This window comes from Macaca nemestrina, chromosome 15, assembly GCF_043159975.1.
Source record: "Macaca nemestrina isolate mMacNem1 chromosome 15, mMacNem.hap1, whole genome shotgun sequence".
NCBI lineage: Eukaryota > Metazoa > Chordata > Mammalia > Primates > Cercopithecidae > Macaca > Macaca nemestrina.
The window spans coordinates 35,108,027-35,114,779 of NC_092139.1; the positions used below are offsets into that span (position 1 = coordinate 35,108,027).

Sequence of the window (6,753 nt, forward strand, 5' to 3'; positions counted from 1 at the left end):
CTCTGCAGGCAGTAAATAGTGGGTCCTACTTTAAAAAATCTAATGTGAAAATCACTTAATTTTAATTAGGGTGTTTAAACCATTTACATTTAATATGATTATTTATATGACTAGGTCTAAATCTATGATCTTGCTACTTACTAGCCTCATCTCTTCTTTGTTCCAGTGTACCTCGTTTTCTGTCTTCTTTCAGATTGATTTTTATGATTCTGATTTATCTCTTTTGTCAGTTTATTAGCTGTTACTCTTTGTTGTGTTATTTTACTGGTTGTTTTGAGATTTCTGGCATACATTATTAACTCATCATTATTTATCATGAGTGATAAGATATCACTTCACATATAGCATAAAATTCTTACAGTAATATATTTCTATGTCTCTCTTCCTGGTCTTTGTGTGATTTTTCTTACACATTTTACTTTCCATGTATGTTATAATCTGTCAAATATATTATTATATTTGCTTTGAACAGTTGACTATGTTTTAAGTACATTTAAATGTACTTTAAAAATATTTTCCCACATTGTTACTATTTCTCTTGCTTTTAATTTCTTTGTATATATCCAGGTTATCTGGTATCATTTTACTACTGTTGGAAGGACTTCTTTTTAACATTTCTTGTAGTGCGGATCTGTTGATAATGAATTCTTTCAGCTTTTGTATGACTGATAAAGTCTTTATTCTTCACTTTAAAAATTGTGGTAAAGTACACATAAGATCTGCCATCTTAACCATTTTTTAGTGTACAGTTCAGTGACATTGAGTACACTCACATTGTTGTGCAACCATCACCACTATACATCTCTAGAATGCTTTCCATCTAACAAAACTGAGAAAATATATGGAATGCATCACAAATTTGCATTCCATCCGTGTACACAGGCCATGCTAATCTCTGTATCGTTTCACTCTTAGTATCTGTGCTGCCAAAGTGAGTACTTAACCCCAGCCTGGGCGACAGAGCAAGACTGGCTCAAAAAATAGATAAATAAATTAAATGCTTAATTAATTTATTTATTTTAAAAGATATTTTTGCTAGGTAAAAATTCTAGAATGACTTTTTAATTATCGTTTTCATTTAAAAAATGCTTTAAATAGCCAGGCACTGTGGGGCATGCCTATAATCCCAGCATTTTGGGAGGCCGAGTGGGGGTAGATCACCTGAGGTCAGGAGTCCGAGGCCAGCTTGGCCAAAATGGTGAAACTCCGTCTCTACTAAAAATACGAAAATTAGCCAGGCATGGTGGCAGCCACCTATAATCCCAGCTACTCGGGAGGGTGAGGCAGGAGAATTACTTGAATCTGGGAGGCGGAGGTTGCAGTGAGCCGAGGTCATGCCACTGCACTCCAGTCTTGGTGACGAGGGTGAAACTCTGTCTCAAAAAAAAAAAAAAAAAAAAAAAAAAAAAGCTTTAAAGATGTATCTTAAGCTTGCATTATTTTTGATGAAAAATCTCCTGTCTTATTTATTTTTTGTTCTTTTGTACTTAATATTTCTTTTTAGGGGGCTGCTTTTAAGATATTTTCTTTATTGGTTTGTGCATCTTGGTTTGTGCTTGGGGTTCATCGAGTTTTTGGATCTGTGGGTCTGCAGTTTTCATCATATTTGGAATATATGTGACCATTATTTCTTCAAATATTCTTTCTGTCCCCTCTTCCACTGGTGTCTCCAATACATATCTATTAGGCCACTTGAAATTTCCCCATAGCTGCTGATTGATGCTCTGTTTATCTTTTACACAGTTTTTAATTTTTTTGTCATATATTTGAGTGTAGCTTTATATATTCCATTTCTATCTCTCTATGTGTCATTTTTAATAGTTTCTGTTGTTGTGGCTTTAAGTTCATTAATCTATTTTCTTCAACGTCTTATCTGCTATTAATCCTACTCAGTCTATTTTTCGTCTTAGACATTGCAGCTTTCATCTCTAAAAGTTCAATATGGATCTTTTAAATGTTTTCCATGCATCTACTTCACATATTCAGTTTTTCTTCTAGCTTCCTGAATGTACAGAGTATACTTATAATAACTTTAATTTCTTTGTGTACTAATTCTATCATCTGTCTTTTCTGGTTAGTTTCAAATGATTACTTTTTCTTATTATGAATCACATTTTCCTGTCATTTTCATGCCTGGTAATTTTTTATTGGATGCCAGATATTGTGACTTTTACTTCATTGGGTACTGGGTATTTTGCCTTTCTATAAATATGCTTGAGCTTGTTTTGGAACAGGGTTAAATTACCTGGAAGCGGTTTGAACTTTTCATGTTTTGCACTTAAGCTTTGCAAGGCAGGCCTCCAGCATCATTTGGTCTAGGGCTAATTCTTTTTCCTTTACTGAGGCAGAACTCTTCTGTGTATTCTACCAGATGTCTCATGAATTATGAGTTTTTTTTCACTCAGGTTGTAAAGATCAGGCACTATTCTTAGCCTTGTGTAAGCTCTGGAAATTTTTCTCTTCTGGCCTCACGTACTTTTCTCATGTACATAATACACTTTTCAACACTTCACTGAATATTCAAGGGGGACCTTTTACAGATATTTGGAGTTCTCTCTCTGCTCTTTGGTGCCTTGCCCTAAAAACTGTAGCCACTTGGCCTCTGTGGACATCCAGGTCCTTCTTATCAACTCAGGGAGAACTTCAGGCTCCACCTGAGTTATCTCTTTCTGTATGGTGGTCTTAAAGCCTTCTCAGAGAGAACTCTTGGGGCAGCCTTAGGGCTCACTTCATTTGTTTCCCATTTCACAGGGATCACTGTCCTTTGTTGCCTGGTATCCAATGTCTTGTCTACCATTGTTTTAAATAATTTGCCCAGAGTTTTAGCAAGAGAGTAAATCCAGTCCCTATCACTATTTTGGTAGAAGTTGCCCCAAATATTTAATTTAATTTTATTTTGCTATTGTATATGTGTTTGTCTTTTTTCACTGTATATTCTAACTGGTTTTTCTTTGTATATATGAAGGTTATTGATTTCTGTTTGTTGATTTTATAACTTGCTATGTTACTTAAATTATCTTGTTTTTTATAGTAGTTTAATGTTGATTCTATTAAGTTTTCCAGATATCATATCATCTACAAAGAGAGATAGTTTTCCCACTTCCTTTGCAATTAATATGCTTTTTGTTGCTCTCTCCTTTTAAAATCATTGACAAATACTTCAACGTAATGTTAAATACTGTTAGAAATGATGGGCATGAGTTTGAAGACTATTTAAGTATTCTACTGATTCTATCTTTTGGAGATGTCCCTAGTAATGTCGCAAGTCCTCCTGTTCTGGAATGGCCCAGTGACCATTTCTATGCCTCCTGCACAGCTGTTATCTTAGGGTTTCCAATCCCCTATTCCTAGTTCTCATTCTTACCTTTTTTGTTTGTTTGTTCGTTTGACTCCTATTTTGGTAAAGCACAAGGGGATATAAAAAGCAATTCTTGATGATCTTGCAAACTCCATGGATTGGCTGGGTAAATGATTTTAGCTTGGAAATAATTTTCCCTAAGAATTTTGAAGGCACTATTCCTTGTGTTCTAGGGTCTAATATTGTCCTTAGGCATCTCATGCTGATGTCACTCACAGTGCTTTGTCCATAATTTGCATTTAGTTTCAATTCTTTAAAATTGTATGACATTCTCTTTGTCCCCAAAGACTACCTACCATTCTCTTTGTTTCTCCATGGCTGTAAGGTGCTAAAATTTGAAAGTCCCCTAAATTATCGTGATGTATGTTTCTGTTTCTATGGTTCTGTTACAGTAAATTATCACACTTATTTTTTTAAAGAATCATAATCATTAATTCACCAATACAAGTATGTCTGAACTAACTGTTGGGCTTCCCAGGCTTTCCTTTAATGAGTGCTGTTTAGAGTCTTGCAGGGTTTGTCTTTGGCCATGACTGAATCAGCCAGGATCAAACCCAAGAATATACAGAACTTATAGAAATACAGAACAAAATTTAAGAAATGTAGGAATTACATATTCTGTATCAATAATCTACATGTGATTGTTATAACTTTCTGCCTCAATAAATTTATCATTCATATCTTATGGCAATCTATGGTTCCATGCTTTTAAGATTATGTTTTTAAGTTTAATTGGTTGTAGTATCCTGAGTACTGATGATATATAATAATATAATTATTATTATACAGCAGACACTCTTCTAAGTGCTTTCCATTTATAAGCCCATTCATATTTATAATTCTTATAACAAATCTATGAAGTGGATACTATTGTTATCCCTACCTTAAACACAAGGACATTGAGGCACAGAGAATTTAACATTAAGAATCTTAATTAAGAATTAAGGTCACATAGGCTGGGCATGGTGGCTCATAGGCCTGTAATCCCAGCACTTTGGGAGGCTGAGGTGGGAGGATCACTTGAGGTCCTGAGTTCCAGATCAGGCTGGCCGACATGGTGGAACCTCGTCTCTACTAAGAAAAATCCAAAAAAATTAGCCGGGCATGATGGCCTATAATCTCAGATACTCAAGAGGTTGAGGCACAAGAATCGCTTGAACCTGCGAGGCAGAGGTTGCAGTGAGCTAGGATCACGCCACTGCACTCCAGCCTGGGCAGCACAGAGAGACCTTGTGAAAAAAGAAAAATAGAATTAAGGTCACACAGCATGTAAATGGCAGAGCAAGAAGTTGATCCCACGCCATCTGGCCCTGTAGTCTACTTTACCCACTGTGCTTTGTGGGCCTTTGGAAGCTATAAGATTCTAAAGAGTTAGGAGTCTACTGATAGATGGCCCTGGGGTTACATTTCACCCTGCTTCTTCACTGTGACCTCTCACTATCTCCATCTTCTATTCATAATCTTGGCACAGGGGCTAACAAAGGGGGAGCCTTGGGCTGGGCTCCCAGGGATTGTAATTTGTTTTAGGACAATGCGCTGGATTTCTAGGGATCTGTACTCACCACGCACAAACATCTGGGTGCCTGGTCCAGACTTAATCTCCACGTTAAGCTCCCTTTCTGGAATTTCACACGGTAGTAGGTGCCGGCTCTGCTGGCATGATGCTATAGATATGGATGGAATAGTTCATCTTGTTTCTCTTTGTGATGTCTGAAACAGTTCTTATCCAGGGGAAGTTGCCTTCCTTTTGGCTGTAGATTAATTCCTGGCCTGGTCTAGTTCCTCTGAACCGCTGGATGGGCCCTACAGGCAATAGGGAGGTCACAGTGCAATGACCAGTCTTCAGCTGTGACACAGTCTCCAGCCGTGACTGACACGGACTTCTCAGGCTGAATCCCCTGCAGCTCCTCCTCACCTGCCACTCCTAGAAGAACACAGGTCAGCTCCAAGCTCCAGCTGGGGCTGAGGCTGCGGTCCAGGTGCCTGGATTCAGATTGCATTTGAAGCCCCATTAATTCTTTCTTTCCATATCATGTATTAGCTTTTAGGATGGTCACATTTCTTAACTGGGTATCAAGAGAGACATAGAGACAAGACAGACAGACAGCCCTTGCTAAGGACACAGTCAGGAAGTCACAAGAGAAGACATACATCTAGAAAAGATGTTCAACAACCCCGGTAATCCCGTGAAGTGCATAGTTAAACCACAAACAAATTGCTAACCTCCATGACAGACTAGCTGGAAAAGTTTTTCAAAAGATGTACACAAGTTTCAGCACATGAAAGTTAGAGCACATTTTCAGGCTGCAATACTAGAGGCAGGTTGGTACCAAGGCAGGCAGAGAGGTCGATGAAACAGAAGAGAGAACCTAGAACGGGACCCAAGTAAATAGACAGATATACTGTACGATCAAGCTGGCATTTTATGTCAGTGGAAGAAAGCTCTCTTGAAGAAGGCAAATGAAACTCCTAAAAAGTAGCTGTCTCCAGGGAGCCAGATGAGTATGGGGCTTTTCTTGTTTACTTGTACGTTTCTTCCCTGTTTGGATTATTTTGACAGCAAGCCTGAAATACAATAAAAATAAAATAAAATAAAATAAAACATTTCTCCCTCCTGCAAGCTAAGAGCAGCCACAATTTTTAGAATATTAGCTTAGCAAACATGAAAAAGATTGCCAATTTTCTGTGTTGCTAAGGGTGTGGTGAGGCAGGCACTCCCACACACTGCTGATGGGAATAAAAATTGACACAATCTCTCCAGATGGCAATACAGCATTATAGTCATGATCTTATGGTCTATGTACCTGTGACAAACCCATATTTAAACAAGTAAAGTGGGGAGATACTTTCACCAAATCTGTTTTGGTCACAGATGTTCAAAATACCCCCTGTCCATTGCTGCTGCTTCTGTGCTGTGTGGTGAGATAACGTATTACTGATATTGAGACACTCACGTTTTATTGGGAAATGGTTTTTGAAACCAAAAAACACTTTTGAAATGCAATTTCCCAATAAAACTCACACTCTTTGACTTAGTAATTCCTCTTCTAGGGCCTTATTCAAAAGAAACAATCAGACAGGGGTGAATATGCTTTGTAAAGGAATGGCAATCATAGTATTTACAATCTAGAAAAGTTTGATGTAAGGCCCATGTCCAAGAATAGGAGTGAGTTAGAAAAATGATGGTACAACCACAAAATGGAAAACTATGTAATGACTGAACTGATAATGTTGATGTATATATTGGGGATGTATTGATGATGCTGCAGACACATATATATTTACATGGAAAAGGATCCCCCAATATATCACTGAGTAAAAGAACGAATAAATCACCATATTTTGTGTAATCCTATTTTTGTTAAAAGTTCTGTGTATACAGAAGCAGCACAGTG

General features: G+C 37.4%; 1 non-coding gene across 1 annotated transcript; it reads right to left on the reverse strand.

Moving 5' to 3' along the window:
- Positions 1-835: 835 nt before the first annotated feature.
- LOC112429284 (U6 spliceosomal RNA) lies at positions 836-939 on the reverse strand. Its single transcript, XR_003021476.1, has one exon. It is a non-coding gene; the product is annotated as a U6 spliceosomal RNA (small nuclear RNA).
- Between the last annotated feature and the right edge of the window lie 5,814 nt (positions 940-6,753).